The sequence below is a fragment of the Equus przewalskii genome, chromosome 28 (genome assembly GCF_037783145.1).
Source record: "Equus przewalskii isolate Varuska chromosome 28, EquPr2, whole genome shotgun sequence".
Taxonomy (NCBI): domain Eukaryota; kingdom Metazoa; phylum Chordata; class Mammalia; order Perissodactyla; family Equidae; genus Equus; species Equus przewalskii.
In genome coordinates, this window is record NC_091858.1 from 30,496,281 (window position 1) to 30,522,035 (window position 25,755).

Here is a 25,755-nt window from a genome sequence, read left to right on the forward strand (position 1 = left end):
TCTGGAGGGGTCTTACGTGTGTGGTGTACCTGTGGATATGCATAGTGGTGAAGGGTTCGAGTGGATGAAAGCATTCTAGGCAGAGCAGCATTATGTAAGATATGGTGGTGTTTTAATTTTGCAGAAGTTTCACTCTTCCTTCACAAAAAGGATATTTGAGGTGACTTTAAAGGTACTTATATATTCAATATTTAATGAGTAGCTATTGGACTCCTAAAAATGCTGGGCATTGTTAAGGACACTTGTTCACCTGTTCACATCAGTCAACAAAACAGACAAAGATCCTATTCCTCATGGAACTTAATTTCCAGCTGGAGAGACAACAAATAAATCCAATAAATAAATAAATTATATAGTATGTTGGAAAGTGGTAAATGCTATGGAAATAGGAAAATCAGGGTAGTTTGGTGGGTAGCTGGACAGCAGGATAGGAGAGGATGGGAATATGGCATTATTAAATGGGAATGTCAAGGCATGCCTCACAGATAAGGGATGATTTATCAAAGACTTGAAGGCAGTGACAGTATAGAGGGCTAATGTTTTCCAGGCAAAGAGGAGAGGAAGGCAGCAGATGTGGTGGGTGCAGAATGAGCTCTGAAGAGAACAGTCTGAGGGCAGAGGTGATGAGAGAGGCTAGCTTGGGGAGCTGCGGATGGTAGCTCATACAGGGTCTTGTAGAGCTCTCCAGGCCATTAGGAGGACTTCCACTTTTCATCTGAGTAAAGTTAGGAATGATTGCTAGGTGTTTGAGTAAGTAGTGACATTACAGACAGGTTTTGAAAAGACTATCCAGCTGCCATGTTGTGAACAGATTGCAGAGAGGCAAAGTTGGAAGCAGGCAGACCTGCGAAGAATTTCCCATAGTAATCCTCAAAAGAAAATTGCGACTTGAACTAGAGTTCTAGCAGTGGAGATGTTGAGAGGTGGTCCAATTCTGGATTTGACCTTAAGATGGACCTGGCATGAATTCCCGATGGGTTGGATGGGAGTATGACAGAAACAGAAGAATCAAATATGACTCTCGATTTTTTGGCTCGAATGAATGAAAGGATGGAGTTGCCATTGATTAAGATGGGCAAAGCTGTGTTGGAGTATATTTTCTAGGTCTATCAGGAGATTAGTTATGAATATAGTAGATATAACGCATCTATTAGTCATCAAAGTGTAAATATTGAGTAGACAGTTGATATACTGCTGATGTTCAGGAGAGAGACTTCTCAGTTGGAGATACGCATTTGGAAGTCATCAGCATAGAGATGGCATTTAAAGCTAAGAGACAGGGCGAGATCTCCCAGAGAGAGTGTAAATGGAGAAGAGAAGAGATCCGAGACTGAGCTCTGGGACACTTCAGCATCACATACATACACACATGTATATATGTTTATATCTTACACATATACTTATCATGTATATTTCATAATATATATAATACATACGAAATAGAAGTATGTGGTTACATATTTTACGATTACTATTTATGACTAAGGACAAAGGGAGATAAGTGGCATAATAAGATATTATGAAAAAGATAATTTGTACTTTGAAACGCAGGCTCTGATATACCATATAATTACTAAAATTGGGCCAAAAGATGAGTTCTGAAACTCTGAACTTTCCAGGGGCCAAAGTAAGATTGACTTCATGTTGTTGGCCCACAGTGTGGGTGGGTGGAAGCAGCCCAGCACGGGCTGAAGGGGAGGCAGGAGTAAGATCACGGAGGGCTCCAATTTGGGCTTATAGAAAGCTGGTTCATATCCCCAGGCCACACTGGCTGTTGAGAGGCAGCATCTGTTTTGAATACACTTGATATCTGCTGGTGGTTCTGTACCCATCTTGTACTAGTTGACACATATTTTAAATAGCACCTTGCTTGTGAGATAGGTTAAAGTGCATGAACTTCCCTTTTAGATTCGAGAGACTTGAAGGACTTGAACGATGACCTGAACAAATTGGCTACCTCAAATTTTTATTTGTTTGATTATTTACATGTTTTTTTCTTTTATTCTTTCTTTTTTTTTTTTTTTTTTTTTTTTGAGGAAGATTAGCCCTGAGCTAACATCTGCTTCTAATCCTCCTATTTTTGCTGAGGAACATTGGCCCTGAGCTAACATCCATGCCCATCTTCTTCCACTTTATATGTGGGATGCCTACCACAGCCTGGCTTGCCAAGCAGTACATAGGTCCACACCTGGGATCCTAACCCGCGAACCCTGGGTTTCTGAAGCGGAACGTGCAAGCTTAACTGCTGTGCCAGCAGGCTGGTCCCTATTTTTTTTACTTTTAAAATTTTGGTGCAGCAGGATGTAGCGTAGATTAAAGATGGAAGATAAAGATGGAGGAAGGAATGTCAGTTAGAAGACCAGGTTAATTGTAAGGATGTAGCCTTGACTTAAGGCAGTGCGATGGAAAGGAGGACCAGAGGAGTGACTTGAGAGGGATTAAAAGGCAGAAAAAGCAGACTGGAGATTCCTTACATGTGGGATGAGGCACCTAGACATGGCGATGTGGCTGGCGGTATTATTAGGAAGGATAGAAAAATATTCTCAGAAGAGGAGTTAGGGCGTAAAATATGAGTTTTGTGTTTGTTGAACTTGAGAGACCTATGAGATAACCAGTCTCATGTGTACTTTCATTTTTGCACTTTTGGTGAAAATTAAAGTTAGCAATAAATATTTGGGAATGATCAGAGTATGCATAGTGGCAATGAAAACTGTGGGGAATTCTGAAAACCTTTCCATTGCTTCATTTCAAATACTGTACCAGATTACAATTTCCTAAAGCACTCAGGAAAAGAGGGGCAGATCAGTGACCCATTGCTTGGAGGGTAAAATTGTCTGCATGTATCATAAAAATCTCTTTCTGATGTGCTCCAACTCAGTCTTTCCAGCTCAATCTCCCATTATAGGATTATAGGTCTCACTCATTGTGTTTTGATGAAATCTGACTTACTTTCCCACAGTTCTGTTATTTTTGGCATATTATTTGATTTGCTTGGGATTCTCTCGTCTCCTTCTCTATAAAACTGGGTATTCCCATCGCTTAAATTCACACTGCATTTGATATTAACATATTTTATTTATTTATGTCAAACTGTAACTGGAAAATAATTCTAAAAGTGATATGAAAAATATAATTAAAATCACGTAAATATAAAATAGGTGAATTTGTCTCTCCAAAGGAAGACTTTAAAATTTTCATTAATAAAATATGGTAAAGCACATGTCATGCTAGATTGTGGCATCGAGTCCACACTTTCATATAAATCTAAGAGGTGAATTGTTGGGCTTAATTAACTCTTCTCTATTTACAGCTATCGTTTATAAGACGGCGTCTCTTTAGGGAGCAAACATCTGCCATGTGATTAATATGTCTGGGAAAATTTGAGTCATGGTTTATTAAATGTGGCTTGGAGAGAACGACGTAAAACTTAACCAAACAAAGCGAAGTCAATACATTTGATGCCGGGCAAGCCAGAAACAGTCATCTGTTTTCAGCTAATTGATAATTTGATCATTCAAGCAAATTATGGAGGAAATGAGGCATTCCCTATATCAGAGAGTAATAATAGGACTGGTTGAGATGCTTTCTTTCAGGGAATCCCCTTAAAGGGGAATCAGTGTTTTAGATTAGAACCAAGCTCAGAGACCATGTAAGGCAGCCTGTTGATTACTGAGAGCTCACTTACACAGCAGAGATTGACCTGCCCAAGCTCAAACCACTATTCTATCTGCAACTGAGAGAGATTGAGGATTTGCCCAGGTCAATAGCTGGGTAGTGATGAAAATAGAATTTTTCAATAATTTCTTGGCACCACTCCAATTTTTTAAAATATCAAACTCCTCTGGATTCTATTAGGTGTTAACTGCATATGAATATTTATGAATGTAATGTGTACATGTGAATATGTTCACAGTATGGACATAAGAGGCAAACATTACTTCATAAAAGTTAGCTATGAAAATGCTATATTTTTGCCTGTTAATGAGGTACAATATAGAACAACTAAGCTCCTTTTGAAAAATATGAATTGGAATTTATGTAATTTACTCCTTAGTTTAAAACTATTTAAAAATTAGGTCTCTTCTATGTCCAGCCCTATGGGTTCAGAGTTCAGAACCAGGTGGGATTCTAAATTAAATATGGATAAGTTAAAATGTAATTCCCTAAGGAGAGTTTTAAGCTGTCGATCTCGTTTTTTTGAGCAAACTTTTATTATTGAAGTACAATCACATAAAATGCATAGATCTAAAATGAATTGTTGAGTCAATGCACTTGGATAACGGTTACTCAGCATGACATCTAGAAAATGATCAGCACCAGAGAAACTTCCCTCCTGCCTTCCTGGTCATTAATCTCCCTCCACAGGGTAATCGCTGTTCTGATCTCCATCACCCTATAGTGTTTTTCTAGGTTTGGCATTCATGTAAATGGTCGTCATACATAAAGCTGCTATGAGGACATGTACACGTCTTTGGAGTATATTAATGAGTAAAATTGTTGCATTATAATTTAGAGCTAGCAGATAACTAAATTCAGTTTCCCAAGACATTTTACCAATTCAGATTCCCAATAGCAACACACAAGATTTTTAGTTGCTCCAATTCCTCACTCACACTTGTTATTATTACCACATGTGTGTGTTTCATATTAGTGTTCTCGTGAGCACAGAGTGGTATTTCATTGTGGTTTTAATTTGCATTTCCTTGAGGATTAATGATGTTGAGCATGTTTGGCCATTTGAGTATATTCCTTTGTGAAGTACCTGTTCATCATATTTTTTGTCCATTTGTCTGTTAGAGAGTCTTTGCAGATGTTCTTTATATATTCTGGATGTGCATATACATATACAATACATATATATATAATCAATACATATATATATAATATAGATGTATAAAATATGTGTATTCCTTTATACTTTTCCACTCTCTTAAAGGTGTCTTTTGAGGAAGCTAGAGGGTCATAATTTTAATGAAGTCCAATAGGTCATTTTTTCTTTTATGGTTAGTAGTTTTTGTGTCCTTTTTTAAAACCTTTACAAGTCCCAAAGCTTATGAAGATATTGCTGTATGTTTTCTTCTAAAAGTTTAACGTTTTACCTTGCACATTTAAAATTAGAATTCACTTGGAATTGTTTTTTTGGAGTATGATGCTAAATAGGGTCAAAGTTGCTTTTTTCCCCATATGAATAGCCAACTTATTTAACATGATTTATTTAGAAAAAAGGCCCTCCTTGCAGTGCCACCTGGATCGTAGGTCAGGTTGCCATGTGTGTGTGGATGTGTTTCTGAACTCCTTATTCTGCTCCAGTTGTGTATTTCATTCAAACCTTGTCTTAACACAATACTATCTTATTACTATAGACATATAAGTCCTGATATCAAAATCCTCCAACTTTGCTCATCTTCAAGGGTGACTTACTCATTCTTGGCTCTTTGACTTACCATATAAATTTTAAAATCAACTTTTCAAAGAATACTACGTATCAGGATTTTGATTGGGAATACATAGATGATTAGGAGAGAACTGATATTTTAAAGTATCGAATCTTCTTAATCATTAAGTTGATCTGGTCCTCCATTTATCTAGATCTTTAAAAATTTCCCTCAGTAATTTTCATAGTTTTCTGTCTAGAGGTCTTCCATATATTTTGTTAGGTTGGTTTTTATGTATTTGGCTTTTTTGATGCTATTGTTAATGTCGTTATTTTATATATTTCATTTTCCTATTATACGTTGCTAATATATAGAAAGAATTGATTTTTATATGTACCTGGTAATAAGCAAACTTGCTAAACTCATTTATTAATTCTTAAGGTTGATTAGTAGATTCATTTGGATTTTTTTACACAATCATGTCATCTGTGAGTGATGACAATTTTACTTTGCTTCATTATACTCTTTATGCTTTTTAAATTTTCGTTTTGCTTTATTACATTTGATATGTCCTTCAGCAAAATGCTAAATGGAAGGAGGGTAGAGCCCGACCATGTCTTAGTCTGGCTCTCAGGGGGAAGGATTTCAATTTTGTCCCTTCAAGAATCATATTGACTAGGGTTATTTTAAAAGACACTCTTTAATCAGATTAAGGAAGAGTATCTCTATTTCTAGTTTTCTAGAAATTTTTATCATGAATGGGTGTTGAATTTCATTAAATTCTTTTTTTCTGTATCTATTGAAAGAAATGTGTTTTTCTTTTCTATTCTTTTAGTGTGATGTATTATATTGACTTATTTTCAGATGTGAAACCAAATGCATTCCTGGAATTGATTCCATTTTGTCATGATGTGTCATTGTTTTTCTGTATTCCTGGATTTGATTTGCTTATATTGTGTTTAGTTTTGTTTTTATTAAACCAACGTCCATGAGTGAGATTGCCTTATACCTTTGTTTCCCTGTAATTGTCAGGTTAGTATAAAGGGGGAGTTTACACACGTTTTCTATTTTACGACGAATTTTTGAAGATCAGTGCTGTTCTATCTTTTTGTAAAGATTGGTGTTATTGTTTCCTTTTCTTGAAGCCATTTGAGCCTGACTTGTTCTTTAATTATGGTTTCAATGATTATAGTAAATATAGAACTAGTGAGATGTAATATTTTTTCTTGTCGCAAGTTTTGGTAAAAGTTTCTCAAGAAATTTGACTATGTAATCTAAATTTTCATGATTTTTTATCTTTGTATTTTTTAATAGACTTTATTTTTTTAGAGCAGTTTTTGGTTCATGGCAAAATGCAGCAGAAAGTAAAGAGATTTCCCATGTACCCCTGTCCACACAAATGCACACTTCCCCCACAAGTGACATCCTGCACTACAATGGTACCTTTATATGATCGATAAACCTACATTAACACATCATCACCCAAAGTTTGTAGTTTACATTATGGTTCACCCTTGGTGTTGTCATTCTGTAGGTTTCAACAAATGTATAATAACCTCTATTCACCACTCCTCTATCATGCAGAATAGTTTCACTGCCTTGACATCCCCTGTGCTCTGCCTATTCACTCCTCCCTCACCCCTCCAATCTCTGACAATCGCTGACCTTTTTATTGCCTCCACAGTTTTGCCTTTTCCAGAATGTCATATATTTAGAACCATACAGTATGTAGCCTTTTCAGATTGGCTTCTTTCATTTGGCACCATGCCTTCAAGGCTCCTGCTACTCCTTCATGTATTTTAAACTCTGTTATTAGATGCATCTATGGTTATGCAATGTCTCTTTTTATCTCTGGTTATAATCTTGCCTTAAAGTCTATTTTATCTTATATTAAAATTGCCATTCCGGCTTATTTTTCATGATATATTTTTCTTCCATACATTTATTGTCAATTGATCACTGCCTGTGACTAGCATCACTTCCTTGTTTCCGCTCCCTTCTGCATATAAAAGTCTTTCATTTTGTACAGCCCCTTGGAGCCCTTTTCTATCTGCTAGACTGGATGCTGATTTGAATCAATTTTTGCTCCAACAAATTCTCAGAACTTTTAATATGCCTCAGTTTATCTTTTAGTACCAGATTTGTGGAGGATATGGATGGCAGAAAGTAGGTTGGTACTGCATAAGGAGTTTCTAGTCAGACACTATTTTCAAACAGAAAATAGAAGTTTTTTTCATGAGGAGCATGAATTTCGAAGGGAGAATACTAGATTTGTCGGAGGAGGAAATCTAGAGATGCTACTATTTGACAACTCAAAACTCAGAGTGAGGTATGTCATTTTCCTATTTGGCATAGAAATTGAAGAGACTAATATAGAAGGGAAGATGTATTTAATATGTCACATACTTTAGAAAGGAGAATTTTGTTGATATTCTGTTGATATTTTCTATAAACTTAATGACTGGTGGCAAATTAACCAGGATAATGAGACAGGTTTAAGAAATATTTAACAGTTCGTGTCAGTAATTTCTGCTGAAGATAAATTTCTTGGCTAGGCTGCAGCTTTTCTTTTGTCCTATTTTGAAAGGAAAGGAAAATTAACCTAGTGCAAAAAAATAAGGCAATTAACATCAGGACATTTATTCTAAAGGAGATTTAGGAAACAAATCTGCAGTCTTCTTAATTAATGGCAGTTATTACAGATCAATGACCTATTGTCTGTAGACAAGAGGTCACAGAAGGTACCAGGAGAGCAACAGTGCAAGAAAGCAGAGGTGATGGTAATGTTACTATTTATGCCACTATAATTAGATATTAGCCAGCCCGCTCTTCTTCCATTAAACTCATTTATAACAGTGAAAGTAGAGTGGGCTGTTTGCATTTAAAAAAAATTATTATGGAGAAGATTGGGGAGTGTTCCCTGTATCTCCCATTATATGGAGGTACAAATTCAGGGATTAGAATGACATTTAAATTGGAAACATAGAAAAGAAGGCAATATGGATGTTAAGATAATAAAACAGTTTCTCAGGCCAGCTCTGGTGGCCTAGTGGTTAAGTTCGGCTCATTCCACTTCAGTGGCCCGTGTTCAATTCCTGGACATGGACCCACACCACTCATCTGTCAATGACCATGCTGTGGCAGTGGCTCACATAACAAAAAAAATAGGAAGATTGGCAGTGGATGTTAGCTCAGTGTGAATCTTCCTCAGCAAATAAATAAATAAAAATGAAACCGTTTATTAGTAAACACATGGTCCAGTCAGTACTTTTTAATTTAGAAAATTGAGTAGAAAAATAGAAGGAAAGCATGCAGAAAAGGAAACACACAATTCATTTCTTCATCTTTAGCAAAAGGTCAAGGGATGTTGTAAGCATAGTAGTAACACTTCCCAATCTCTATTCTCATCAGAACCAAGAAATTTAATTCTCTCCCTTCTAACCAATGCCTTGTTTTCTTCTTGGCCCCTGGAAATGCTTCTGCTTTCCTCATAGATATTCTGAGGTCAGCCACCAGGCTGGTTACACAATATTCACTATTAAATATGATCCTTTTGTTACATTTGCTCTTGCAAATAATGCCGTCAAGAGATACCCACAATCATTTTCCTGAATTTTATCCAAATAAATGAGTTCCAGCTAGTGACCTTTTAAAAATTGAGTACAAAAATAATTATTTAAAGGTATTTTGAGAAAACTCTTGTTTACTAAGCATTTACTATTAGAGAGGTACAACGTGCAGTACTTTATATCTAATTAGCTGCTCATGGGTCTATTTATAGTAATTGTATGACTTTGGACAAGACTCTCCAAACTCAATTTTCTTATAGATAAAATGGATATAATAAAAATTTGCCTATTTCATACATTCGTTGAAATGATTCATGAAGATAATGAATTTCAATCATTTGCCAAAGTGCCTAGGATATATTATGTACTCAATATTATTTAATAATTGTTAACAATTATATGCTGAAGATGACACGATTCTTTTAATTATTTTAAATATTAAAAAACTCCTAGAATTTTTTCTTTAACTAATATACACTCCATCTAGAAGTATACGAGATGTGTATATTTTCTGCACAATATACCAGTACAGGGTATTAGAACTGAAAAAAATTATTTGTTAAGATCTAAACCAAGTTAGACTTTGAGAATGAATTCACCCTAGCAAAAATGTTCTGTATACCCAAATAGTGGAAATATTTGGAAATTATTAGAATTCTTAGGCTTTAGATTTCATATACTCTGTGTTATATTAAGTATACATTTTCTTAGTCACTAGCATAGAGAAAAGTGCAATTTGCCTTATTTGCTACTCTATCTTTATTTTGGAGATGGCAATAATATATCAGCAACAAACATATGAAAATAGGGGAAAGCACAATGATATAATATTTCACGTATTTTCATTTTAGAACTTTGACTACACTCTAAGATATTCCTGTTATTTCTATCTTTTTTACAATATAAAGTGAAAGGAAAGTTGTAAATATTTTATTGTAAGACTTTGAGCTTCTGGTATTTTGATATTTTGTTTTTCTAGCATTTAAATAGTTTAGCCAACTGAACACTATTTCATTTTTGAGGACCCATCGCAGCTCTTATTTTGGTTAATCATTGTGACAAAAGATGTTGAGCATCTTTCCATATACTAACTAGACATTCATATATCTTTTGTGAAGTGTCTGTCAAATCATTTGCCTGGTTTTAAAAATTAGGTCATTTGTTTTCTTATTACTGAGTTTTGAAAGTTATTTATATATTCCGGATGCAAATCTTTTCTTAGGTATGTGATTTGCAATTATTTTCTCTCAGACTGACACTTGGCTTTTCATCCCCTAAACAACGTCTTTTGCAGAGCCAAAGTTTTTTATTTTAATGAAGTCCAATTTAAAAATATTTTCTATATTCCTGCTGAATCTCTGCCAGCCTTTTGTATCAATTACTGAGAAGGAGGTGTTAAAGTCTCCAACTGTAATTGTGGCTATGTCTATTTTTCCTTTAAGTTGGGACAGATTTTGCTTTATGTATTTAGAAGTTCCATTTTTAGATGAAGACACATTTAAAATTGTTACATATTATTGATGGATTGAGCTTTTAATCATTTTAAAAATTCTGGTAATTTTCCTTGTTCTGAAGTCAACATAATTTCATATTACTATAACTATTTTCATTTTCTTTTGGTCAGCGTTTGCGTGGAATGTGATTTTCTATCCTTTTATTTTTTACTTATTTATTTATGCATTTTGAGGAAGATTAGCCCTGAGCTAACACCTGTTGCCAATCCTCCTCTTTTTCCTGAGGAAGACTGGTCCTGAGCTAACATCCGTGCCCATCTTCCTCTACGTTCTATGTGGGACACTGCCACAGCGTGGCTTGACAAGAGGTGCCATGTCTGCACCAGGGATCTGAACTGGTGAACCCTGGGCCCCCAAAGCAGAATGTGCAAAGCTAACCGCTGCACCACTGGGCGGGCCCCTCTATCCTTTTATTTTTAATCTACCATTAAAGAAAACCAGAGCTGGACAGTAGCTAAAGTGGTAAAAACAGATTTTATTGAGGAACTATCACAATAGGGGAAAAGATACCTCAGTCTAGAACTGGGCTAAATTCCAAATACAGCATGGACAAGTGGGGATTTATGGCCAAGGAGCAGGTTAGGGGTCAGTGCATGGAAAATTACTAAGGGGAAACATTGGTGATAAGGGGGATTTTGGCTAAACAGTTGAGATTCTTGCATAAGGCAGGCCAGGGTGATCAGATGTCACCTGAGGGATGGTGGGGGATAAAGAATTTGATCAGATGCTGGGGGTGATCAGATATCAAGGGTGGGGTCCAAAGTCATTTTTCTTCATGTGGTTATCCAGTTTTCCCCAAAATCATTTATTGAGGAGACTATCCTTTCCCCATTGTATATTCTTGGCTCCCATGTCAAACACTAGTTATTCATATACGTGAGGGTTTATTTCTGGGCTCTCTCTTCTGTTCCATTAGTCTATGTGTTTATTTTTGTGCCAGTACCAAACTGTTTTCATTATCATAGCTTTGTAGTATAGTTTGAAATCAGGAGATGTGCTGCCTCCAGCTTTGTTCTTCTTTCTCAGGATTGCTGGGGCTATTCGGGATCTTTTGTGGTTCCAGACAAGCTTTAGGATCCTTTTTCGAGTTCCGTGAAAAATGACATTGCAATTTTGATAGGGATTGCATTGAATCAATAGCTGGCTTGGGTAGTATGGTCATTTTAACAATTTTTCTTAGTCTACCTAAAGGTTTGTATATTTTGCTTATCTTTTCAAAAAATTATATCTTAGTTTTGTTGATCTTTTCTATTTTTTTTAGAGTAATTATTGACATGTAAGGACTACATAATTGTTTTCTGGCTGTTTTGAGGTTCCCTTGTTCTCTTCTTCCTCTTTTGCTCTCTTCCTTTGTGAACTGATGATTTTCTGTAGTGGTATGCTTTGATTTCCTTCTCATTATCTTTTGTGAATCTGCTGTAGGCTTTTGTTTTGTGATTACCAAGAGGCTTACATAAACATCCTGTAGATGTAACAGTCTATTTTTTGCTGATAACCACTTAACTTTATTTGCATACAAAAACTCAAGCCTTTTACTCCTCTCCCATTCATGATTTTGATCTTACAATTATCCTTTAAGCTTTAGTACTCTACCATTTTACAGTATAGAGTATTCTGAAGTTGACTATATACTTGCCATTACCAGTGTGTTGAGTATTTTCATGTTACTAATTAGCACCCTTTCATTTCAGCTTAAAAAACCCCTTTCAGCATTTCTTGTAAGGCAGCTCTAGTGGTGATGAAAACCCCCAGATTTTGTTTGTCTGGGAAAGTCTTTATCTCTCCTTCTTTTCTGAAGGACAGATTTGTTGGGTAAACCATTTTCGGTTGGCAAGCTTTTTCTTTCAGCACTTTGAATATATCCTCCCACTCTTCCCTGGCCTATAAGGTTTTAGTTACAAGCTTTTTATCTCTTGTTGATTTTAAGATTCTCTCTTTGTCTTTGATTTTTGACAGTTTTATTATGATGTGTCTTGGAGAGGGTCTCTTTTTGTGGATTTTGTTTGGTGATCTATGAGCTTCATGAACTAAGATATCTGAAATGTTCCAGATTTCAGAAGCTCTGAGACATTATTTCTTTAAATAAGCTTTCTGCTCTCTTCTCTCTCTCATATCCTTCCAGAACTCCAAAAATTCATCATGCAATTCTTTTTCTGATATCTCATAGATCATGTATGCTTTCTTCTCTCTTTTCATTCTTTTTTATTTCTAATTCTCTGACTGGATAATTTCAGTGTTGCTGTTTTCAATCTCACAGATTCTTTCTTCTGCTAGTTCAAGTCTGCTGTTTATGTTCTTTATTGAATTTTTCACCTCATTCATTGTATCTTCAGCTCAATAATTTCTGTTTGGTTCTTTTCGATAATTTCTAAGTTTTTATTAAACTTCTCATTTTGTTCATGTATTGTTTTCCTGGTCTTGTTGAACTGTCTTTCTGTGTTTTCTTGAGGCTCATTGGATTTCCTTAAAACAACGTTTTTCATTTCTTTAACTGGGAAATCACAGATCTCCATGTCTTTGTGTTTGGTTACAGGAAGATTATTGTGATAGTTTTCTGGTGTCAAAAATATGGTGATGCTTTTATGGTGTCTTGATTGTTCATGTCCTTTGAAGTTTTGTGTTGGTGTCTTTTCATTTGAAGTAACAATCACTTCCTCAAGTTTTTACTAACTACCATGATGTATCCAAACTCATATTTTTTACTCCAATGAAATGCTGGAACTTCTTTGGGAACCTGCACTTCCACAAGGTCTCTGTCATCCGTGGGTGATTGTCTAAGTCAGGGGCTCCTGGATCACTGCTGAGAAAGCCTGGAGCTGGTTCACAGGACACTGCAGGGTCTGAAGCAAGGACTGTAGCAAGGACTGAGGTCTGTCTGCCTATTACCTGATACGTGGGGCGATGAGACTCCTCCCAGGTTCCTTGGTGCATGGTGCTGGACCCCATAGCTACCTCAAAGGCCCTTTTGTCCATGAATGGATGCTGAATTTTTGTTGTTGGGGGAAGGGACAAAATGAGGAATATCTTATGCCTTCATGATGCTAACATAATTCTGCTTTCCTCTCTCTGACAGGAAATATTGAAAGATCCCATTGGCCCTCAAATATACAGAAGATAGTTGGCCTTCTCACACAACCCCTGTCATCTGTTGACCGCCAAATTTCACTGCCTACCACCAAGCCAACTTTGGTTAAATTATTTTAAATATTTTTCAAACTTGAATTTATTTTTATTTTTATTTTAATAAAAGTTCTACTAATCAGGGGCCAACCCCTTGGCCTAGTGGTTAAGTTTGTCATGCTCTGCTTTAGTGGCCTGGGTTTGTGGGTTCGGATCCTGGGCACAGACCTATACCACCCATCAGCCATGCTGTGGTGGTGGCCCACATATAAAATGAGGAAGATTGGCATAGATGTTAGCTCAGTGCTAATCTTCATCAGCCAAAAGAAAACAAAAAGTACTATTATTCAGAATAACAAATCTGGCAGAATCGTTGGTATACTGCTAATAATGACGTCTGACCTTTCAGTGTCTCTCAATGTCATTTTTCCTCTGGCCTCATATTATCCCCCTGACAGAGTTAATTTCTCCCCCATCTTTCCTCTCAGTAAGCACTGTTCATTGACTTGAAAATACATCTCAATTTATAGTGATTGATTTCATACAAATCTATTTTTTCTGTAATGATTTGGAGACTTCTTTAGGTGACAGCTTTGTCTTATTAAGCTTTGGATATGTAGTAGTACTTAGCCATAGTTATTGTCAAATGGTGTTTATTTACTTATTTATTTCAGGTATTTTTGGATTAGAGCAAAGAAATAATAAATACACACAGATCATTTTGGAAGACTTAAATGAATCTGAAGAAAGATGTTAACTAATGAAAGCAGAGATGGAGGAAATATTTTGAGATTTAGAACAGAAGTAAAACTGTTAGAAGTTGGCAACCAAACACGGACGGTAAGATGAGGGGAGGAGTTAAATCTGTTCAATGTCCCAACTGCAGGAGAATCAAGTGAAAGATCTAGGACATTGTTTTCCTGGAGAAAAAAATGTCAAGAGTTTGGTACTTGTTTGTGGAAGTAGGTAGAAAAAAACACATTGATTTAAGTGATTCGTCATATCAGTACGTTTTGTTAGGATCTCTCAGATTTCAAGGAACAGAAGTAAACTTGGGTCAGCTTGGACGGTAGGAGTTTATTCTAAGGATGTGATGGGAATTAGGAAAATAGACATGAGAATGTTTTTGTGTAGGTAGTGCCACATTAGCAAGCAGTCTCTCATTTTCTCAACAGCAAGTCTATGCCCTTCCCATCAATGCTGTTCCGCTGTTGTTCCGCTTTTGTGATGACTCAGTTGTTCTCTCTCTGCTTTTACTGCTCTTGCCACTACTGAATACCTTTCTCCTCTCATATTCATTGTTTCTGCTTAATTTCATGGCGTATGGATACTTGTGGCTTCTGCTATTGATTCTACAATCTCCAGGCACCTTCTTACAGCCTCCACTCTGTGGGTCTTTTGGGTCGGCTCTGGAGCCAATTACAGATTCATTCCTTGATGCTCCATACAACTCTCTAGCCTGCTTTTATTCTGCTGCTATTAAGCCCCAGTAATTTGCTACTGAATTTTATACAAGCACATTTTCATGAATAAATATTTTTTATAAATACCTTTAATTATATCGGAGAATATAATATACAATGAATGGCATAAAATGGTGTTACTGAGGAAAAAAGTCACTGCTTTAGCAAATATCCTTTGAGAATCTGCTGCTATGCTAGTGTATAAAATACTGAGACACAAGGAAGAAGAAAATGTGAATTTACGATTGGTTAGACAAGTCAGAAATTTAGGAATTATAATAGACTAATCTAAATGATAAATCAACGTGCAAACGAACTTCTCAGGGAGTACAAAAGAAGGACTGATTATGTGTAAAGAGGGAAAAAGAGTGATTACAAAAGTGGTGGTATTTGAGTCTCTGAGAGTGAAGAGAAGGGAAGAGGGACATTATAGGCAGAGGCAACATCTGTTCCCATAGATTCAGAGCCATTCTCTTTTGTTACTGGTTTTGCTGATATAAATCCTTACTTCTTTCTGGAACCAATTATCCTTTCACATGATGTGAAAAAGTGAATTATCATGAGGATACGTAATACGGGGACATGACAGGTAGGTGTCAGAACCTTGCATGACGCTATTTAAAATATTCACCCTTAGTTTCCCGAAGAGGCTATAGTTATTTTGGGTGACAAAAATACACAATGTCTCTAGATAGAGGTGTGAATTAAGAATATCATTTTAATGTTCCCTCTAGCAGCGGATAATTTAAGCTGCTTGACCATTTCCTAGTTTTACACCAGCAAATACAAATGAAATAATTGTGTTTCACAGATGTTTCTATTCTAGGATATGTGAATTTATGACTCAGAAAAAGATTCCTATGTTAAAACTCTTTTGAAGCTCCAGATGATCCAGATTTATAAATGTATTATTTTTGGAGTCTACTACTTTCGAAATCTCCTTTTACTAAATTGAAGACTTGTTAGTGATTTGTCTTGTTAAAACTTATTCTAACTGAAAAAAATAGTTAATGAGGGCTTCTTTATGGAGTGGATTTATGTAATGATTAGAATCCTAAGTTCTAGTGGCCGAGCTTAGGTAAGCAATTGTCTGCTAAAAACCAAACCTGATTCAAGAAGGAATTTTCCAAAAAACCTAGAGCCTTTTAAAAATAGTCCCATGATGGTACTATGAAGACCTTCACAATTCACCCACGAGCTTCCTGTCTCATCCCTTTCTGAGGCAAGTTTTTCAAACAATCCAGCTGTTCTCCCTACTTTCACAAAAATATCATAAAGATGAGTTCTATTGATGAGAGGAGGCTTATTAGAAACATTTATTGAAGCCTTCACCATATGTGATGTTGCATTGCAAGGAAAAACATCTTTCCTATCTTCTGGGTTCTCAGACTTCCATCTGGATCCTGCATGTTTACCTCTGCTAGAATTTTAGTCTCTGAAAGAAAATTTTTCCTAATTAACGTAGTGGGAACATTCCTGTATTTCTTAAAGTGATGCTAGCTACCCTAATACATGAACTGCAAATTCTCAGTAATTTAAAACAAGAGAAGTATACTTCATGTTGATGGAAAGTCTGGATGGGTATTCATGATGGCAGGCAACTGTCTCCAAGCAGTGATTCTTGGACCCAGACTTCCTTCATCTTGCAGCTCTACAATGCTCAACAGGTGGCTTCCTGGGTGACCAGGCTTGCCTACATCAAGCCAGTGAAGGAGAATGGGCATGGAGAATTGCAAGGAAGCAGTTTTTAAAGGACTAGTTCTGGCAGCAATGCATATCAGTTTCTCCCACGTTCTGTTGGCTGGGACTCAGTAATGTGGTGTCAGTAACAACTATATCCTCAGATAAAAGAGGAAATGGATGTGGTGAGCAGTTTCCCACTATCTTCCATAATTTCCTCCTGGATTCTTTCCTTGGTCAGTGGTCTTAAATATTTTTCTCATGTACAACCTAAAATAATTTGGGAAATCTCTATATTGTCATGCACTTCTTTCGGCCGTCCTCTAAAGATTTTTTTTTAAATGTCCTTTAGTTTCATTGGAAATAATGATTGGAAGAACTTGAATTTCAGCAGATGTTTTTCTCACTGAGAGTCATTCCACTTCTCAACACCTACCAATATTTAGAGTAAGATTCAGGATGAATGAAAGAGTCACTCATTCACTGATTCAGCAAATCTTTGTTGATCACGATCACGAGTGCCTACTCTGCACCAGGAATTTCCGGGGAATTGAGATACTTTAGTGAATAAAAGAAATACAGACTCCTTCCACATGGAGCTTACACTTAGCTGGAGGAGATGAAAAATAGATCTAATGAATGAGATAATTATAAGTTATGTAAGTAAAAGATAAGTGAAACGGAAAAAGGAAAAAAAAGTAGAGAAGTGTAAGAGAGAGTCAAGAATGTGATGTTTCGGGGAGGATGGCTGCACTTTTAAAGAGGGTGATTAACTTTATTGAGTATGTGACATTTGAACAGATACTTAAAGGAGACACTTTCTGGGGAAGAGAGTTCTGAACAGAGAGAACAGCCTATGCAAAGACCCTGAGGTGTGATCATGTCTGACACGTTGGAGAAACAAGAGGGAAAATGTGATGGCTGGAATGAGAAAAACAGGGATAGTAAGAGAAGAGGTCAGAGTCAGTGGTGCAGAGTTCAAAGCATAAACACTTGGAAAGAGGCTGAGAAACTGAAATGCAAGTTGATTTCTTTAAAACTGTGCCTTTCATACTAGTGGAAAAAACTTTATGTACTACAGAGATAATTTGAATGAAATTGAATAGTATTTTTCAACTATATCATCTATATATTCAGGAGGTTTCCCAATATTTTAGTGCATTTTTCAGTTTCTTCTTTTGATAGATATATGACAGTTACAGGGAAAATGACTAGCATTTACAATCTCTTTGTCCTATTGAGATGAACAGAACTTGGAATCCAAGGTCTCATTCTCCTGTCCTACCGTAGACTTCACCGGGGCCCCAGTGTTTTGACCTCAGGGGGGTCTATGAGCTCTCCTGCCCTTCCCTCAGCGGTAGACACCCTCTGCCTAGAACTTAAAGGACTCTAAGTGCCTGTGGAGTTTCTTGATGAGGAGAGTGAATCTCAGAGATTATCCCTATTCATGCTTGTGAGTCACATGCTCATGAATTCACACACTTATGAATTTGAAGGTATTATCTTCAGAGATTCTCCTCTTGACTCAGATCTGTTTCAATGCTGTCCCTCTCACTGTCAATCACCCTCACTCCTAAATGGAGAAAGAGAGAGGGAGGGAGAGAGAAAGAGAGAGAAGAGGGAAAAGCAAGGTTCAAAAAGTGAACTACCTCTCACTCCTCTTGTCTCTCCTGTGCTCACGGCAGTGGTGTTTGCATACAGATGTTTCCAGAATTCTTTCAAAGCCCTGCACAGACCAGTAAAAACCTGAACATGGAAGAGCTTGAACCAGAAAATTCTGAAGTTGTATAGTCCTTTACAAATGACAATTTTGGTTTGGCATGTAGAACCAAAATAGAATTCCTTGTAGATATTTTGAACCTTAGAATATTTTCCATATGAATAAATAAATTTTTAACACTTGCCTACAAGATGCATGAAAGAGAAGTGAACTTGGAATTTGGTCACATGACTCAATATATAGAGAAAAACTATTAATTTGGTGGGGATGGGTGATATAAAGGTCAGGGAAATTATATTAGTTCTTTAATTCCATGTGTTTTTTTCTTCATTAATGAGGTAAGTAGGAACTTGCAGTTTGAATGTAGAAGCCGATTCCTACTCATCCTCATATTTCCAATATTTGCCTTGAACATAGCAAACTGTTTATGTGAATTTAAATTTCCGGTTAATATCATGCTGTTTAGATTCCAGCTTATTTTGTTTTCTTTGCATTGGGGAGTTTGTAATAGGAAGAATTGATGTGTTTTTATGCAATGAAGCATCATTTTTTTTCTTCCATATTGTGTAGATAATTTTTCTCCTGTTTAATTCACCTCTCTTTTTTTGACAGAGGTATATCCATTTTCATAGTAATGATTAACCAAATACATTTCCATGAGGTATTGTGGTCCAATCTGTCTTCATTTATTTTTATTAAGATGGTGTTTGGTTTCCCATTCTTCTGCATTTTTCCTGCATGACTATCTATTTTTATAGTTCAGTTAACTCTATTCTCATTGTTGAAAGATTTGTATGCATTCAAGTAAGATATATTTTAAAGGTTTTTTTTTTGTTGAATGTAATAAATATTTCAGCTTAGCCAAATTACTTCCAATTAGCTTCAATTTTTAGGGGCAAAGAAATTTCCAAAGCAATCCTACAGACAATATCTCATTGCAAAAATTTAACATTAATCTCATTTATCTTTACTGACAGGACAGTGGAAAACAGTTAAAAGAAATAAACAGCGTTTTGAGATGACTGTTAGAACCTCTCTCTCCAGACCAATGTTGTAGACGTGGTAACGTATGGATACCTGTTCAGTGCACCTGGGGTCGTCCCCCAACAAAGTAGCATTTCAGTGGACTTCTGACTATTAAAAAAAATGATACCATATGAGAAAGGTTAGGGAGCTTTAATTTTTAGGGAATTTGACTTTATCTTTAGTAGGGAATTAAATATAGAACTAACTGGATTTTCTTTCACTAAAGTATAATTGACACACAATATTATATTAGTTTCAGGCATAGAACATAGAATGTTCAAGTAGGTCTATGTAAGTACACTCTATGATGTTCGCACAATGACGAAAATCGCCTAACGCTGCATTTCTCAGGATGTATTCCTGCAGTTAAGTGACGCATGACTACACGTGCACAACCTGTCCCATGCCCCAGAGCAAAAAGCAGGAGAGACACAAGGAGATCAAGGTAAAGTGCTAAACGCTGTTTGCTGCAGTAATGATTGCAGCCTTAGAAGAGGTGTGGTCCGGCACAAGATACCCTCAGCCTAGACCGTCTATTCATATAAGGGAAGCTATGGTTTCCAGTTCCTCCATGCAAACTTGGCCACTAGGAATTTTTCCAAGGATTGTATTACTGTGGTCATTATTCCTCAGATCTCAGACATTATCGCTGCCTCGTGCTTTGAAGGATGTTTTATCTTCTGATCGTGGCCTGCAAGAGGGCGGCTGAGTTCAGGCACCCTTGGATCCTGCAGCCCTCCTCGCTTTGTCTCTGAGGATTCACTGCCCTTCGGGACCAGGCCTCTTCCACATTCTTCACAAGGCAAAGACCTCATGCCATTCTCTTGCTGGACCATTTCAGCTTCCTTCTTGCATGGATTCTTTTTGGTGAAAGACTGAAAAATCACTGTTGTATCCCTCCAAGTTTCTATAGCAGCGAGACCAAATTCCAAATTAATAACCCAATCCTTTTGAAAGATTGCTCAGGATTAATTGTTCCCTTGGAATACTGAGTTTTAACAGGTCTTCCACTGTGTGGAGATAGTGCTTCCCTTTAGATTGTGTAGAGTTCATGCTGTAGGAATTATACTTGTGATTATGCATTTGGCAAGGGTTTGGTTCTACCACATCAAGCAGGATCCAAATAAATCTACTGGCAAGGGATTTTCTCTTGAGGCCGTTTTCAGATTTGGAAAATTGGTCAAAATTTATGATAGATAAATTATTAGATCATAGCTAGGGCGAACCTTGGGATGTGTTATTTTTAGAGGTAACATAAAAATGCAACTATGACTGAATTCATTTGTCAGCCATCAATACTTTGTATCTTTTCATGGATTTATTTAGCCAAGAGAACATCTCTGAATTCTCCTTTCATTACCGTTAGGCTGACCGCACCATCTGATATATCCCGGATTGTCCTGGTTTATAGCGTTCCCAGTGTAATCATTAATAGGACTCCCTTTCACACTTAAAAAATGTCCTGATTAGGACAATAAATTCTATGGTCACCCAAACCATCATCCTTAATTGTTGAATCCAAAGCCTCCTATTGGAATTTTAAGTTGTGTATGTGTGTGTGCACGCCTGTGTGCACTATGTATGTGTGAAGTGTCCAAATTGTTTATAAAACAATGTTTGAATGTAACGTGTCTTTGAGAATTTTTCTGAGTTCCATTTGAGCGATGTTCTTTTACTTGCCAGGATTTTTCTGGCTCCCTAAAAGTTTTTATCAAACCAGGAGTCCAGATGGTCAGTTCATCGGTTGCCCAGTGACAGGGGAGTCAAAGCTTGTTTCTGCATGACTACAATCTGTTGAAACTTAACTAGGACAGGAAGCTTTCCCAAAAGATTGCACGAACAGAATGTTACAGATTCTTAAACTCTCCAAAGATTACTCACGAACTAAGAGAGAATCCTGTTCCTTTTAAATCTAATTTTCTCTATAATATCATTGTTCTACTTTGTGTATAGGTCAGAGTTGGTAGTATGGTGAAAAAGCTTAAAAAAGAAATGACCACTTTCAGCCATTCTAAAATATTTATCTCAAGAATAAAAACTATGTTGATTTGTATCTAATCAAGAAAGTTGGCTCCTTATTTAGAGGTATAATTGAAATTTTTCTTAGATATGAATCAAAGTTTGCTACCTAAATTTATTTTTCATGATAAAATGTATCTACATCGTATAGAAAGAGACTAAACAGGAAATTGGTAAATCTGATCAGATGGGGTTTGGAGTAGAGAGAAATGGACTAAAGTCATTTGCTTTGAAATTTCTTAAATCCATTATTCCCTTTTAACTATTAAGAAAAATATTTAATTAACCAGTAAAAATCCCGATTGGTTTTATGAATCCAAGAAACATTTATACTGGAATTCTGAAGGAAGGTAAGACAAGGACATTTTGTGGTCCCTAGGCTTAGTGCTTTGTATTTTAGTCAGGATTTAATTGCAAAGGGAAACTTGGGATTTTATTTGAAATGTGGGCATTTTTCACAAATATAAACCTCTCTTTCTCAGAGAGTGACTCCAATCCAAGCTAATTTAGCCTTAGTTTTCTTGATGAAGGAAATACATTTGAGTTGACCACTACATTCCCTTTGAAACTCTGTATTGAAAGAAAGTGTATCATTTAAATTGATTGTGACATAGCAGCCAGCTGGGGTTTCTCATAGTTATAAAATGTTTAGAATCACCTATTTGTCTGGTAGAATTAAATCTATAGAACTATCACACAGGAGAATATTCTAACAAATTCTTTCTCCCAGAAGTACAGATTTCTGTTTTTGGACTTGTCTGATATTAGAACATAAATTATGCTGGATACTATGGATTTTAACTCATGGATGTATTTAGAGAGGGAATTTGATGAACCCAGATAAAATAAAACAGGTTTACCCTATAAGTCTCCTGAACTACTTTGGGGCCTTGGAGAGCTGTCAATTTGCGAGAAATTCTAACATTTAGTTTCTGGAGCAACGATTACATTCTGGGCCATCAGTTTCCGCAGAGAGTATGACAGGGAAGAGTGTCTGTGTTTTAGAGGGACAGGCATGAGGGCAGAGTGCAGGTTGAGAAAGATATAGGGAACCTCTAGCCTCTGGCACTCTCATTACCCTTCTACATAATGCAGTCCTGCTTGCTGAACATCACACGATTTCAAACTGACCTGTCGGGCATTATAGTAATCTCTCCTGCCACTCCGCTAACCACAGAAGTTCACTGCCATTATCTAGAGGCTTCATTTTGCCAATCTTTATAATAGTGCACAGTAAAATTGGGGAATTGGGACAGGCCTGCAGGGATGGAGAATGACGTTTCTCCTTGTCTACGACACAAAGCAGTATTATTTGTATCCCATTGTTCTAGGGGTTAGAAAAGTTACTCATAATTTTTAAATCTCTCTCTCTCTCTGATACATGCTGGCATCCAGAGGGCTAGTTTTCAAGCTGGCTGACATAGCTACAGTAGCAGCTGTGACACACACTCCTGCCCTCCATATAGTTACCTTATTCCTGGGTTAAACTCATAGAGCCTCATTCCTTCTTTAGGATGATGATAATAACTACCAATCATGCTCATTATGCGTCAAGAAATTTTTGAGTAATTTCATGTTAATTAACTCATTTTACTGTCACAATCACTAAGTAAGAACTGATATTACTCTGTTTTTGCAGGTGAGAAAATTGAGATCAAGGAGGATTAAGTCCTTGCCCGAGATCACCAGCTTGTAAGGGACTCAGCCAGGATATAATCTCAGAGAACCACACTGCTCTGCTTCGAATAGACTTCAGGCTACCCATATATGATGTAAACCTATAAGATCGCTTTTAATCTCCCTGATCTCCAGCTAGGAATTTTGCAATATAGTTATGGATCATCTAACTCCTACAGGAGTTTTATCTTCTCACGAGGAATATCCAAGTTATCATCATAGTTGTTAACATAATTGATGTAACATAGACTTTAGCAATAGTAAAACTGAATGTTTTATGCAACCACAAAATAATTACTCCTTTTGTTTTTTGCAACTTTAACCTTGTGTCTCAATCTGACATCGAAAGTGCAATTAATTATCCTTATGCAGAATGTTTGCTCAAATTTGTTGATGCCATTAAAATATTTTGAGTACAAGCAGTTACAAGCTATTTCAAGAATTTTATATAATTATTTAAAAATTCCAAGAATGAGTTTCTGTGGTCATTTGATGCTCACGCACTTTTGAAAACATCTGATATCCTACTGCAGGAAAGAAGGCCCTATCTATCTCCATTCAGACCGCCGTAGTCTCCTCCCCTTCCTGCAGATGTATTTGATGGTTATGCTATTATTTGTCCTTTGTTTATTATATATTATAATTAAAAAATATATTTAAAACTCTTTTATTCCAGTTGATTTAAATCATATCTCCCTGCTTCTCCATTCTAGTCATAGCCTTCTAATCTCTTCTCTTCTTCCAAAAATGCCTCCTCTATTCTGCCAGCTGTGCCCTCATTTTGGTAGTTGGTAGTATATACATCCTGTAGCTATACTTTCTTCATGCTTTATCTGTGGGTTGATTTTAAAAGTGGAAAACCAATAAAACAGCATCTAAATGACAGTGGCTTGGTAAACGATGCTCTCTTCAGAGCTGAGTAATATGCCAGGATTACGTTTTCTTCATTTTAAGTCCAACATCATCCCTGCTGGATTGCCTCGAAGAGAGTTTTCCTAGATCAAGGTCAAAATAATGATCTTTTCTTACATTCCTTCAATTACTATTAAAGTTATGCCATGTTTTAATGAACCTTGTATTTGTACCAGGATTTTCTTTTCTTTCTTTTTTTTTTTTTTTGAGGAAGAATACCCCTGAGCTAACTACTGCCAATCCTCCTCTTTTTGCTGAGGAAGACTGGCCCTGAGCTAATATCTATGCCCATCTTCCTCTACTTTATATGTGGGACGCCTACCACAGCATGGCTTTTGCCAAGCAGAGCCATGTCTGCGCCAGGATCTGAACTGGCGAACCCTGGGCCGCTGAGAAGAAGAATGCGCAAATTTAACTGCTGCACCACTGGGCTGGCCCCTCCACGATTTTCTTATACGGCTTCTGATTTTCCTGGAGTTTCTAATTGTGCCCTGCTGGGGAAGCCGGGCACTCACACGCCGACCTCCTCTAGCTAAGCTGTACCACCTTGGGGAGAAAGTGATGCTAGGAAACTCCTCTTAGTCTCTCCCGTGCATCCAAACATTTGCTTTTTCTCTCCAGTGGAGTTCTGGAACTTCTCCTCTGAAAGCTGGACTTTTCCAAACTCTCTCTCATCCATGAGTGTCTGCCCAAGTCCACAGTCTGCCGGAGCTCCCAGACTGCAGCCCTCAGGGGCTGGAGCCGGTTCCACAGTCCATACCAAGGTCTGCATGCCTATTACCCGCCGCACAGGTGGGCAAGACTCCTCCTGGGTTGCTTGGCATATGGTGCTGGATCCCACAACTCCCACAGAGGCAGTTTTGTTCATGGATGGATGACAAATTTGAATGGTTAGAAGGGAGACAAAAACGAGGTGCCTGTCTAATGTTGCCAGATGCTGATGTCACTTGGTGGCCACTATTTTCTAATGAGAAGTGGGGCACTTCTGTCAGACAGTGGAGTTAGGAGCATCTGGAGTTCAAGGTTTGAAACTGCATCTACTAAGATATTCACCTCTCAATTCTCAGGGTCCCAATCCTTCTCTTAGGGATTTGACTGGCATAGGAGACGTGCTGGAGCTAAGTGTTTTTGTAGGATGGAGTTATTTGACAGACGGACTGTGTCAGTTCTTTGCTTAGTTCGGGGGATACCTGGAAGGATAGCAGTGACTCTTGGCCAGATAAGGTGGTAGGCTAACTAATGATTTATAATATGCTGTATAAGGGGGGAACTTCCTAGTGAGACCTAGGCTGGTTTGTTTATTGACAGCTTGCATCTGGTATAACTGATTATGCAGCCTGATTTGTCTAGGTGACTATAAGGGAATGGAGGATCCTGCTAGAAACTTTTAGGAAGCTCTCCCCAAACCAAGTTTGCACGAATCTTGGAGGCTCAGTCTAGAGACAAAGCACGACCTTGTAGAATAAGATGACCCCAAGTAGCTACACTTGGAAGTCTCTTAGGCCCTGAGAACTTGCTTACATTCTCTTTCTCCTGCTGAACTATATCTTTTGTCTTTATTAAAAGCCATACATGAATATACTCTGTGGAAAATTGTGAGTCCTTTCACTTATCTGACTTTGCGGTAAATATCGCAGTATTTAATCTTCTCTGAATCTTCTTTACTCTCATGATTTAGTC

The 25,755-nt window shown here is 37.0% G+C and overlaps 1 long non-coding RNA gene across 2 annotated transcripts in view; it reads left to right on the forward strand.

Annotated features, from left to right (window-relative positions):
• The window catches only part of LOC139080069 (uncharacterized), a 136,063-nt gene extending 112,235 nt beyond the window's left edge, over window positions 1-23,828 (forward strand). Inside the window, exon 4 of one of the 2 annotated variants that reach the window (XR_011534222.1) lies at window positions 23,126-23,828. This is a non-coding gene — a long non-coding RNA (uncharacterized lncRNA). Of the gene's footprint in view, window positions 1-13,531; window positions 13,743-23,125 lie in introns of those variants that run through there. The other variant, XR_011534221.1, reaches the window with a different exon arrangement.
• The last annotated feature ends 1,927 nt before the right edge of the window (window positions 23,829-25,755 follow it).